This window comes from Ursus maritimus, unplaced genomic scaffold, assembly GCF_017311325.1.
Source record: "Ursus maritimus isolate PB19 unplaced genomic scaffold, ASM1731132v1 scaffold_14, whole genome shotgun sequence".
Lineage (NCBI taxonomy): Eukaryota > Metazoa > Chordata > Mammalia > Carnivora > Ursidae > Ursus > Ursus maritimus.
Window position 1 is genome coordinate 55,223,946 of NW_024423786.1, and position 13,311 is coordinate 55,237,256.

The following is a 13,311-nucleotide window of genomic DNA, read 5'->3' on the forward strand; positions in this document are numbered from 1 at the left end:
CATGCCGGCATGCCGCCCTCAGATGTTGCAACTGTGGCATGCCCTGGGCTTCTTCTGCCAGTTCCTGGAACCCAGGCATGGCCGGGGTGCTGACTGCCCACCCCTCCCCAGGTGCGCCCCGAGTCTCCCACCGCGCGGATGCCCGAGGCCGCCGCAGGGGCTGGCTCCACGCCGGGTGCTGTGCGGCCCCTCTCGGAGCCTTGCCAACCTACCCCGCTGCTCTGGGTGCTAATGAGGCCATAGAGCAGTGGTTCCCAAGGGGGCGGTACTGCCCCCAGGGAGGACTGGGCCATCTGTGGTTGTCATAACAGGGGTGTTCCGGGCAGGAGTGGGAGGGGGCCGGGGATGCTACTGCCGCCCCAGCCCCCCAACCACAGTGCCCCCGACCGGCCCTGCAGCGACCCTGCTGGATGTCAGCCGTGCTGAACAGGGGAACCCGTGCAGGAGAGGCCTAGCCATTTTGGAAACTGGAAAACACTGCATGCAAGAAAGGCGCTGCCTGATTATTTACTCAACAAGCATTTATTGGCTGCTGCTGCGGGCCAGGGAGCCAGCGTTTCCTGTCACGAGAGCTCTGGGAGGAGCAGACGGTGAAAACATGATAGATCTATTGTGCACCTACTGTGTGCTGGGCACCACGCGCACCTCTTCCGGCCACGAGCTTATCTCACACCCTGGGATGCAGCCACTTCGGACCCATTTCACAGTTGAGCAAACTGAGCCTGAAGCCAACTTAGGAGCCCTCCACCTCAAGGCCACGTCCTGCCTGGGGCTTGGTCCCCTCCCTGGTGACCACTGCTGCCCCCCCCCCCCGGCTCTGCCCTGGGTTGCACAAGAGCAGGAAGTAGTCGCTCCCATGGTCCAGCCCCATTCTCGCCTGGGAGAGCGCCGCCTGTTCCCCACCCAGGGGCCCGTGTCTGGCATCCGCGGCCAGCGTCTGTGCTCATTCGTCAGCCTGGGCTCCGGCGGGTGTTGAATGCTTCAGGTGGCACCAAGCGGTGTAGACACACTCACTCGCTCGTATCATAGCAGGAATATCAATAGCCAGTATTGCCCGAAGCCTGCTGGGCACCAGACCCGGTGCTCAATCCTTGACACGCTCTACTGCCCGGACCCCATTTTGCAGATGGGGGACTGAGGCCCAGAGAGGCACGCATCTGTTCCGGGGCTCCGGGGCCTCCTACGACACGCAAGTTCCCAGGTCACCTCCGACTGGCACCTGAGCCCTGCAGGGCACCATGATGGACACCCAGAGGCTGCTGCCCGGGTCTCTGCAGAGCTGGGCTCCCCCAGCCTCTCCCCATCCCTTCCCAAAGGTGGGATGTACGGCTGTTGATGTGCCCAGGGCTTCTGGGCTCCACTCCAAACAGCTGGGAGGGGGAGCCAAGCAGCAAGACAGACTGCAGCTAGACACCTGGCAGCACCTCCCGAGCTTGGAGATCAGTGGAGCAGGAAATCTACCCAATTTTTCTCCCCCATTGGACACATTTCAAGCCCTTGAAAGTGGAGCAAAGAGCAGGTGAGTGATGCCACTTTTGGAAGAAAAAGGAGATTGCAGCTCAGGCAGGTATGGCCCCTCCCCCATGGGTGGTGGGGCTCCTCGCTGGCCCGGGAGCTGGCACCCTGAATTCTTTGGAATTCTCCAGATGTTGTAGCTTTGGAGTTTGGCCAAGCTGGTTTTGCACTTGCTTGCTGTGTGGCTTTTGACAAAGGTCCGGAGGCGGGACGGAGCTCTGCTGCTCAGGGAGAGCTACAAGGCCGGGGAGCGTGCAGCCGGGGTCAGGCCCAGAGCTCCGTGGAGGAGACGGAGTAAGGCCTCTGCCCAGCCCCTTCGCACCTGGGTGTGGGCACCTGGGTGTGGGCACGGGCACCGCCTGGCGGGGCAGAGCCTGCCCACACACGCCGGCCCCGGGCCCAGCCTCCCGAGGCCCGCTCACACCTCTCTAGTCTCTCTCCCTTCAGAGGGAGAAACTGAGGCCCAAGTGCACCAGGCCCTCACAGGTGGGAGCCGCTGAAAGGTATGGGGCCTGGGGACCCTGCCTACACATCCCCTATTACTGCCCAGATTAAGCAGTGGTGTGGGAACTTGGGCGAGTGGCCTCTGTGTTCCTGGCCTCAGTTTCCCCACCTGTCCAACAGGAACTCTCTAACAAGCCTGGCAGCAGTCACTGCAGGGAAGAGATCCTCTTCCGGGCCAAAATGTGGGGTGGGAGTTGCCATTGTGGTTTCTGGCCCCACAGAGCCCACCAAGGCCTCCCTCCCTGACCCCCCCATGCCCACAGCAGTCAGGCCCCTGGAGGTTCAAACCCCAGCTCTACGTGGGTTTGGGCAGGTCACCCAGGTAGCATGCTCGCTCTGTGCCTGTTTCCCCATCTGTAAAATGGGCCCAGCCACATGAAGACTGTGACTGTCTCTTGGCAGGACTGGCCTTGTGGCCAACACATTCCCTTCCAGGGCAGGGCCGGAGATCTCCTCTTCGTATTGTGAGGGCGGCCCCCCGTCCCACCAGCCACTCTGAGCGGTCCTGCCGAATTGGTTTATTTCCCTTCTGTTTCTCTCCATCTGCAAAGTGCGCTCCTTGCCCTTTGCCTTTCGCTCTCCAGCTGCAAGTAGAACGCAGCCAGGAAGCGAGTGATCTCCCAGCCAAGTGGCAGAAGGGAGACTGGTGATCTGCAGACACATCGAGGTGGCTGTGCCACGGCGGGGGAGGGGTGCCTTCCCTGGGGTGGGAGCCCCAGGGTGAAGGACTAGACCCCTCTGCCACTGCGGGACCAGGGAGGGGGTGGGGAACGGGCGGCGGGCACCCAAGGTGGGTCAGTAACGGCAGGAAGTGGGTTACAGAGGGAGAGAGTCGTTGGCACTGTGATTTCCGGCTGCGCTCCCGGGTTGCCGAGGGGCGGGGCGGCAGGGTGGGGAGGCGGGCACCCTGACATCGCCACCCACACCGGTCCCATCTGACAGAGGCGGGAAATGCAGGGTCAAAGCAAGATGGTTACTGTCTTGGAGCCAGCTGGCGGGGGTTTGAATCCGGCCGACTGGGGCTGGGCACTCTCCATCCCTCCCCTGGGCACCATGAGGGTGGAGGGGTGAAGGCAGCTGACTTAGTTTCGCAACTCCCAGCCCTGCCCTTGACTGGCCCTGCGAACCCCAGCCTCTGTTTGCCCATCTGTCCAATGGGCCCGGCGTATTTATTTACTTATGTATGGGTTCTAGCTTTCTTTCTCTTAGCATATATGTAGACACTCGTGTCCACCAGCGCCCACTCTAAATCCTTTCTGTGGATTTCTCAGGTACCCCAAAGGAGGAAGGGACACTCTCATGATCCCCACTTTACAGATGGGGACACTGAGTGGCAAAGTGCCCAGGATTGCGTGGCTGGTAAAGGAGCTGAGATCTGAACCCAGACCTCCCTGTTGGGACCGCCCTGAAGCTTGGATTTGGGGAGCTTCATATTAGCCTCCCCATTCCACAGATGGAAAGCCCAAGTCTTAGCGAGGGCCCCCAGGGCCGGGGGCCCCCTGTGTGGGTGGGGGCGGCATCAACACTTCTCATGGTTCATAGTAACATAGCACTAAGTGAGCTCCTACTGTATAGCATCCATGCTCCCTGCATGGCCTTTTCAACAACCAGGTCAGAGGAGGGGGAAACTGAGGCACAGGGACATGGCTACGGTCAGAGTGGGGCAGAACCTGACCTCGGTGCCCTTGCTCTGGGTCCTTGTGCTCCCATCTCTCAGATATGCTCCACCGACCTGCCCAGCGCCCGACCCTCACACCAGCTGGACCTGGTCTTGGGGGCCAGAGACCCCACTTGGATCTTCATGGAGAGGGAATGGGGTGGCCGGGGCACAGGGGGAAGGATAGGCTGGGCTGCAGACCCTCCTCCTTGAAGAGGCCAAGCCCAAAGTACCCCACCCCCAGCCCCGCTAACAGGATGAGGGAAGAGTGACAGATGGGGGGAGCCTGAAAGAATTAAACAAACAGAGGAGAGGCTGGTTTATATAATCGCTAGAACAACGTGTCCTCTTGAGCCAGGATCAGGTGCTGGCGTTCCCCAGGCAGCCCTGGGGGTGGGTGGCTGGCACCCCGCTCCCGCTCTGCGCTGGCCACCGCCCACCTTGACCCTGGCTTGGGGAAGCTCAGGGTGGGGGGCCGGGCGCAGCTGGGAGGGCACCAGCTCTGCCTGGGGAGGGGGCGGGGTCCCGGAAGCATGCCACCTGGCGGATCTGCTCCCAGGCCCTGCTGGCACAACCAGCTCAGGCCCTTGCACAGACCCGAGACCTCACTTTGTCCTCCGGGAAATGGGCTCACAGAGCGACGCGTCTGGAGCGTGGTACCCAGTCAGCACTAAACAATCGCCTGCCTTGGAAGGCCTTGGAAGGCCGTGCACGCCGGGATGCATTAATAGGGTTTCAACAACAGCAAACGTGAGCTCATTCCCACCTGCCCTGTGGCGCTCAGCACTCATGGACATTCTGCACTCGTCTGGAATATCCCCTCCGCGAAGGCTGGTGCCTTCAGGGTCCAGAACAGGAGCTGCTACCCGGAGCCCCCCCGGGTCTGGGAGCAGGTGGCCGAGACGTTCGCGTGTGTTGGATAGCCACTCGGGACCATGCTGTGGCCCAGGGATGGCACCCTTGTCCCAGAGCCTCACAGAGCCAGAAGAGGGGTGTCTCATAGCTCCCATTTTCCAGAGGAGAAAACCAAGGCTCAGGAAGGGGGGGTCACCCACTCAAGATCACCCTGCAGAAAAGCAACAGCCCTGAGCCCCTTGATGTCCGGGCTCCCGGCCGAGGTGCTGACTTCCTCCTCTGGGACACAGGCTCTCTGTGAGGAAGGCGCGATGAAACATGGGGGTGGCCGGGGGGTGCCTGGGGCTCTTTCTGCACCCTCCCATCAGGCCTCGCAGGGAACCCGCGTGTGGGGAGTGAGCGGTGTGGCTGCAGGGCCCCCCGACGCAGGGCACAGGGCATGGGGGTGCAGCGGAGGGGACGGAGGATGTGCGAGGAGGGGGACCCTCAGCCCGGTCCCATGGCCCCAGACTCCAGCGGCCAGGCTGGGGACTGAGCCTGTGCACCCCCTTCCCGAGGGCACACTGCAGCCACCCAGCTGGCTGAGTTATTCTCCGTCACCGTTACTCAGCTCCGGGATCTGGGAGAAAGGTCATGGCCTCCCCTGGGCCAGCAGCGGCAGCCGACTGGGCCAGGAAGTGGCCGGAAGTCCCGCTGCCCCCACTCCTAGCCCGGCCGGCTGCCCCTAGCAGGTGTCTGGCATCCCTGGAGACAGGGAGGCTCCCTGACCCCAGATATGCCCCAGACGGCCCCACAGGCTGCCCCTCTCCCCCCGGCACTCCACTCCACGATCCATGCGGTCCCACCTGGCCACCTGTCTCCTGACCCGATAGTCGCGGAATCCGGGGGCAGCGTGTTCTGGGGCCCTCCCTGAGGCCAGCACGGAACCAGACAGCAGGAATGGCAGTAGGCGGGAGAGGTTCCTGCCCCAAACCTTGTCTCCTCGGAGGGGCAGTGGCCCGATTCCAGCCTCGGCTCACCCCCTTCAGCATCTGTGCAGGGCCCACGGCCTGCAGGCTGCTGATAGGCCCGCATGTACATCTTGCCTCCAGCTCAGCTCAGAGCTTAGCTGCATCCCACCGAGACCCGCACCCGAGGACAACCCCGGGGCTCTTGGTTTGCTGTGTGAATCAGGGGGTGCCCTGAGTTTCCCTTCACAGGGGAGCTGAAAGGTGTAGCCATTGGCCCCGTGGAGGCTGCTCCAGCCCCTCCTTGGTCTCCGGGATTTCACTCCTGCCCCCACCCCATCCCATCCCATCCCTAAAATGTGCCTCTTAAATTCTCTATGGCTCCTCGTTGCCCTTCAGATAAAATCGAGTCTTCTTTTTCAGGGGCCCACGAGGCCCTGGAGGACCTGCCCCATCCCTGCCTTCTCCTCCCCACTGTCTCCCTGTAGCTCACTCTGCTCCAGCCATACGGGCCTCTTGGCTGTTCTTCCAACACGCCAAGCCCAGTCCTGCCCCAGGACCTTTGCACAGGCTGTGCCTCATGCCTGGAAGACCTTCCCCAATGCTGCCCTCTTCTCATCTTTCAGGAACACTCTCTCCTGCCTTCCCTTCTCCCCTCTGGCCGCTTGTCTGATGTTATCCTATCTGTTTACGTGTCTGTGCACATCTGTCTTGGTCACCGCTGGCTCTCCAGGGCCTGGAACAGGGCTCCGTACCCAATAGGAGCTTGACGAACATTTAGACTGGTGGTCAGCAAACTATAGGCAGGGTCCAAGTCTGGCCTACCCGTTGATTTCACAAATAAAGTTTTATTGGTACACGGCCATACCCACTTGTTTACATGTCATCTGTGGCTACTTTTGTGTTGCACGGCAGAGCTGAGTGGTCCCAACAGAGACCGTCCAGGGCACAAAGCCGAAATGATTGACCGTCTAGCCCTTTACAGAGAGAGTTTGCAACTCCTGCTTTAGATGAACGGTGAGACATCAAACCGATGAAATCCCTCCACCCTGTCCCAGCTTCCAGTGCTGCCTCTCCCCACCCCCTCACCGGCAGAAATCTGGGAACACTCTCCTTCCCCAAGCCTCAGTTTCCCCACCTGTCATCTGCAGAGTATGGGAGCCTGACCCCCTGACTGACATCCCCCGAAGTATGTGTGTGGGGGCACCTGGATTAAGAATTTACACAGGAAAGTTAATAGAAGAAACTAGAGCGGACGAGCCTCACGACTTGGGGACACTTAAATAGAATTTCCGGCGCACAAGCCAGAGCGCGGACCACGGTGGATTTGACAAAAAACGGAAGGATTTCTGTCCCACGACGGGCACTCGGAACAGAGTGGGGATCGAGCTGGCCAGGCCGATGGCCGGGGTGTGCTGGCTCCACGAGCCGCAACACTCACGCCTACCAGAGGGGCAGAGATGAAAAAGGCAGGAGCTGCCCAGGCTGGGAGAACCCGCGCGTGTGCGTGCGTCAGTGTGCGTGCCTGTGTGCGTGTGCGCGCGCATCCGTGTGTATGAGAGTCTGGGCAGTGGCAGCCCCCCGGGGAAGCAGTCTGTCACCACACGGCCACACGGCCAGGCGCCCACCCCGCAGGAACGTGCTGCCGCGGGGCCGCACCCACACACAAACGTTTACGGCACCTTCACCGCTGAGAACCCAGCCCTGGAAACAGCCTCCGAGCCGCGCGCCCATCAGAACAGACCAGAAGGGGAGGCACATTCACACAAGGGAATACTATACAGCCAGGAGAGCGAACCGTCTACATTGATAACAGGGTGTGATGAGTTGAATCGTGTCTCCCACCCAAAACCCCTATTTTGGACCCGTACTGGAGACAGGGTCTTCACAGAGGTAAGCAAGCTAACACTGTGATCGCTCCAGGGGCCCCAGTCCAACAGGCCCGGCGTTTTCATCAGTAACAAATGTGGACAGAGATGCACACACGGGGGAACACCATGGTGGGGGGGAACTCAAAGATGGACAGGCCAAGCGCAGAGGCCGGGGGCAGATCCTTCCTCACCGCCCTCCCAAGACCAACCCCTCCCTGCTGCCCCTGTTCCGGCAAACACTGGTCTAGCTGGTGCGCACCTGTTTTGTACACGTGATCCCTGATTTTCAAGCAGCTGACTTTAAGTGAAGGAGACAGATGGCTGTGATGAGGGTGGGCCTCGTCCGATCAGTCACAGAACTTAAGAGCCAGCACTGCGGTTTCCCCCGATGAAGGAGTCCTGCCTCATAAACCATAACACAAAGCCTGCCTGAGTTTCCAGCTTCCCAGCCTGCCTACACATTTCAGACTCGAGCCCACAACATCCATTCTTACCTGAATTTCCAGCATGCTGGCCTGTCCTACAAACGTTGGACTCGCCAGCTCCCACAGCACAAGACCGCCTCTTAAAATAAACATCGTTATCTATTTATACCCATATCTCCATATCGGTCTGTCTATATCTATCCGTCCGCATGATACATGCGTGAACACACCCACCCACCCCACTGGTCCTGTTTCTCTGGCTTTTATAAATAAAGTTTTATTGGCACGTAGCCACACCTATTCGCCTACGTATACCTTTAGGAATCAAATCACACAAACGTGTAACCTAGAACAACAAAATGCATTTTTCAAGGACACATAGAAATAAAAAAAGACACATTGAACACGGGAGACGTTTGCCTGTGCAGGGCAGGTAACGGACTAAAGGATCAAAGTGGCGCAAAGGGAAAAGCGGACAGAGATACATAGGTAAATAAAGCAACAAAAAGGGAGGAACGAGAGAAAGAAAAACCACCAAAAAGGCCAGAGCTGGGCATGGAGGCGGGTCTCCTGGTCCTGTGCTGCCCTCTAGTGGGCACTGTAAGCACCGCAGCCTTTATGACTTGGCTTGTCTTCGACGTGGTTGCCCCGCGAAACAGCGACAACTTGAACTTGTTCGAAGCCGCACCGGGCCATTGCGTGGATGCACGGCAGTGTTGAAAAATTGTGGTTAAATATACATAATCTATAATTTACCATATTAACCATTTTTAGGTGCACAGCTCCGTGGCACGAAGTACGCTCACATCCTCGTGCAACCACCCCCACCCTCTGTCTCCAGAACTTTCTCATCTTCCTAAACTGAGACTCTATCCCCAGGAAGCACGGACTCCCCACCCCCTGCCCCAGCCCTGGCTCCCACCAGCTCCTCTCCCACCAGGTCCTCAGACGGGACGCCTCTGGGGACCTCCTGGGAGTGGGGTCCTGCAGGATGTGTCCTTCTGGGTCTGGCTGCTCTCACTGAGCCCGGTGTCCTCGGGGCCCCTCCACATCGTGGCCACTGTCAGGCTCCCTTCCCTTTTATGGCCGGATTCCATTATGTGGATGGGCCACCTTTTCTTTACTCATTTATCCATCAACGGACACGCGTTGCTTCCAACTTTTGGACATTGTAAATAACGCTGCTTGAACACGGGTGGGCGAGCGTCTCTTCAAGACCTTGCTTTTGATTTTTCGGGGGTAAAGTCCCAGAAGTGAAATGGCTGGATCCTATAGTAATTCTATTTTTAATGTTTTGAGGACCTGCCATACATGGTTTCTTTAAGTTCGTCTCCCCCTGAGGCCTGTTTTGGTTCTTTCCGGTTTTTCCGCGCTACAAACGAGATTGGGACGGGTACCCTCACCAGCTATTTTTGCAGACATTTAAGATCTATTACAAGAAGTGGAATGGTGTTAAAAGGTGTTTGCACTAAACATTTTGGCAGGTGTTCCCAAGTGACCTCGAAAAGATGTATGTTCTCACAAATAGTACACAGAATTGCTTGCTTTCTAATTGGTATTTGGGGCTGGATCAGCCTTTGCTGAGGGGAAGGCCTTCCGGGTAACCCGCTGAGGAACATCCCTAGCCTCCTCCCTCTAGATGCCAGTTGTCTCCTCCCCTGAGTTATAAAAATAAAAAAAAAGTCTCCAGACATCGCAGAGTGTCCCCTGGGGTTGAAATCACTCCGGGTTGAGAAGCAGTGCCCGAGGCCCGTACAACTAGTGCACTCTTCGCGATCTGAATGGTAGATATCCCACTGTCATTTTAACTCGAATGTCTCTTCCTATGAATAAAGTGAAACATCTTTTCATAGATTTTGTCCATTTTTATCTATCGTAAGTCTTTTCTGTGATGGTCTGTTCATGCCCTTTGCGTGTTTTTTCTATTAATCTTTTCTTATTGATTTGTAGACACTCTTTACATATTCGTGGTCTGGTAAAAATCTTTTGCAAGTATGTTGCAAATATTTCTCTCATGTTTATTTGTTTTCTGGACTTTTTGCCGTGCATAAAATTTTAAATTTTATGTAATGAAACTTTTAAGTCTTTCTTTCATGGTCTCTGGGCCTTTGTTCTTGCTTAGGCCTTCACACTCTGGCTCTATAAACAGTTTCTCCCATATTTTCTTGTATGTTTTTAAATTTTTTAAATAGCTAAATCTTTGATCCATTTGTAATGCATATTGTGAATGATATGGTAGCGGGAAGTAATTTAAATCCCCCCCACCAATGGCTAAAAAGTTGTCCTGCCCACAGGAGCCCTGTGAAACAGCTCCAATGACAGCCAGAGAAATGAGAGCAAAAATTTATAATTCAGTATCAGGTAATAAACTACAGCATACCATTAAGAAAGACGTTCACATTAGGGGAATTGGGGTGGAGAGTACATGGGACCTCTCTCTGCTACCTTTGCAACTTTTCTCTAAAGCCAAAATTATTCTAAAATAAAACATATGGGGTTTTTTCCCCCTTAAGAATCTGTCATTTCTCCACCAATTGGAAAAGCCCCCAAATGTGTTGGGGTCTGTTTCTGTTTTTTGGATCCGCCTTGTTCCATATATAACTGAATCTTAAAAACAGAAAGTTAAAATAACCAGAGTGGAATCCATGACGTACTATTGAAAAATAATCATTAAGTCAGCCAGGGCAGGGGGAAATGAAGGCCCTGAGCTTGGAGAGATCGGAGCTCAAGTAACCATTTTGTCCCATATTGCTTGTATATTTACTCATCCATTCGTTCATTTACCCAATAAGCATTTATTCAGCTCCTGCTGTGTGCCATGCCCAATGCTGAGTGCTGGGGACCCAGAGAGGACCACGCGGAAGTCCTGCTCCCATTTTGCAGTCAGGTAGGGGATACAGAATTACACAGAATATAATCTCAACGTGTGCTTATTGAATTAGTGAGAATAATGGGGGAGAGGGCCAGAGACAGAACAGCAGAAGGACCTACTTTAGTTGAGAACAGATGGCACGGCCGTGCAAAGGCCCTGGGGGAGGACCTGCCTGAGCTGTTGGAGGAACAGCGAGGAGGCCCGTGTGGCTGGAGCAGAGAGCGTGAGAGGTGACAGGGAGGCGGGGAGGGCAGGGAGGGGGTGGGGTAGGTCGTGTAGGACCTTGGGGGCCTTAGGGAGGACTTAGACTTGTACCCCAGGGAGGTGGGAGCCCTGGAGGGCTGTGGGCAGAGGAGGGGGGTCCTGACTCAGGTGCTCACAGGCGCCCTCTGGTGGCCGCGGCAGGCAGGTGGGACTGTGGGGACCAGAGCCACAGCCAGAGGTTAGCGGGGAGGCGGGGGCGTCCAGAGCAGAAGAGATTTTGTTGGGGCATCAGTGACCCCAGCCCTAAAATGGGATTGCAAGGGTTTGGTGACCAGACTCAGTCCTTTGGCACATAATAAATGCTCAACACATACCAGCTGCTCTTAATAGCTCACTTAGTCCTTTCAACAGCCTTATGAAGAAGGGATTATTATTATCCTGCCTTACAGGTGAAGAAAATGAGGCATGAAGAGGGAAGTGACTTGCCCAAGGACACACAGCAGGTGAGTGGCAAAGTGGAGTTCTTGCTCTTAACCCTTGCATATCCAGAAGATAAGATTATAAATAACTGGAGAAGTTGACCTAGTCTGGGAGGGCTTCCTGGAGGTGGTGACAAGGACCTGAGACCTAAAAGATGAGCTGGAGCTACCCAGGCGAAACGGGGGAAAGAGGGCTGGTCAGCAGGAGGTACTGCATGGGAAAGATCCTGAGAGAGGACCCACAGGGATGAGGGGGTCTAGGTGAGTCCAGCCCTAGAGCCCAGGGGCATATTTTTCCCTGACCCTCCCCCCCCCCAGCTACACCAACATATGGCTCTTTTCCCCTCCCCAGCAGCACTGTTTCCAGGGTCCACCCTCCCTCTCCCTTTCAGATTGGGTGGCTTGGCGCTGACCCCCTCCCCCAGCCACCTCCAGCTGGTAACAATCCCCAGAAAGGGCTCATTAAGTGGCCCAGCTGAGGCCGCCGATCACCGGCGCATAGGCACTATTTTAATTTTCCACTGATTTGCCTGCGGTGGGCCCCCCAGAGCTGAGCCATGTGTGTGTGGAGAGGAACATCAAATCCCAAAGCCGATGATGGGGAGTGAGGGCAGAGGAAAGGGCTTGGGTGGGAGGGCCTCACCCAGACACAACTGTGGGGGCAACGGTATGGTTTCTGGGACCCCTGAGTCTCCCCTCCCCTGCCTGAACTGGGCGCTTCCTGGGGCTGTGCTGAGCCCTTTGCCCTACACTCAGGACAACCACTTGTCTCTAGCTTCCAACCACCCATCCACCCACCCAACCATCCCTCTATCTATCCACCCATCCCCCTACGCACCATCCATCCATCCATCCATCCCGCTACCTGTCCATGCATCTGTCCATCCATCTACCCATCTGTCCATCCACCCATCCACCCATCATCCCTCCCTGGATTCTTTCCTCCATGCCATTGACAAGGAATTATTGATCACAAAAGATGGACCAGGCACTATTTGAAGCCCCAGGAGACTCCTCCACATCTTACTCAGCATCCTCCCACCCCCGAGCATCCCCCAGGGTCCCTAGGTGTCCTCAAACCTGCTTTTCCTCCAGTGTCCCCGTCTCATGGACGATGCCACCATTGCTCCCCAGCCCTGGGGTAGGAAGCTGAGCATTGGCCTTGCCTCTTCCCTCCCTGTCCCTCCCCATGGACTGTTGTTCCCATGTTCTGTGCATTCTCCCCCCTGGGGTCTCTCCACCCTGGGGTCTCTCCCCTGTCCATCCCGCGGTCCCGGCCTTGGCTCAGGTCTTCCTTTCTCCCATCCAGATCGCAGCTCCCATCCCCTCCTGGTCCCCATTGCAAACCCCACACCTGCCTTAGATCTGGCCATGTTGCTCCCTGCTTAAACACCTGCCGTGGCTCCCTACTGCCCTGGAGAGAAAGCCCCTGCTCCACAACTCTGCATTCAAGGTCCACGCTGTTCTCACCTCCCAGCCCTACCTTGTCTTCTCCCTACTGTAGCTCTCACATTCCCACCACCACCACGCCTTTGTCTGAGCGGTTCCTTCTGCCAGGAACGCCCTGCCTGCGATCTCCTGGCGCTGAAAGCCTTAGCATCCTTCCAGGCCTGGCTCAAATGCCACCTTCTCCAGGGACCCCTTGACCAGGGGCCACTCCCCTGCTCCGTGAATTTCTATCAAAGGACCAGATGCCTCCACCCTGCCATGTGCTCTGCCTTTCAGGCCCTTGGAGGCTTGCAAGGCCACCAAGGGCAAAGGGGAACAGAAGCACCATGTCAGTAGCTCACGAGCGCGTAGCACGGTGCTGGGGCTGCACACGGCACGTGGCTACGCAGCCTCTAGGCATATCGTCCATTCACAGACGGCAGAATCAGACGCTGACCTCTTTGCTCGCTCCAAACCACCGCGGCCCCCTGGTCCCTTTCCTCAACCCCATACAGTGACTGCCCCGCTCTGGGCCTCAGTTTCCCCGCACGGAT

At 56.9% G+C, this 13,311-nt stretch overlaps 1 long non-coding RNA gene across 1 annotated transcript; it reads left to right on the forward strand.

Annotated features, from left to right (window-relative positions):
• The first annotated feature begins 912 nt into the window (after positions 1–912).
• On the forward strand, positions 913–12,839 carry LOC121102575. Its single transcript, XR_005834666.1, has 3 exons — positions 913–1,519; positions 10,567–10,661; positions 11,300–12,839. It is a non-coding gene; the product is annotated as an uncharacterized LOC121102575 (long non-coding RNA).
• The last annotated feature ends 472 nt before the right edge of the window (positions 12,840–13,311 follow it).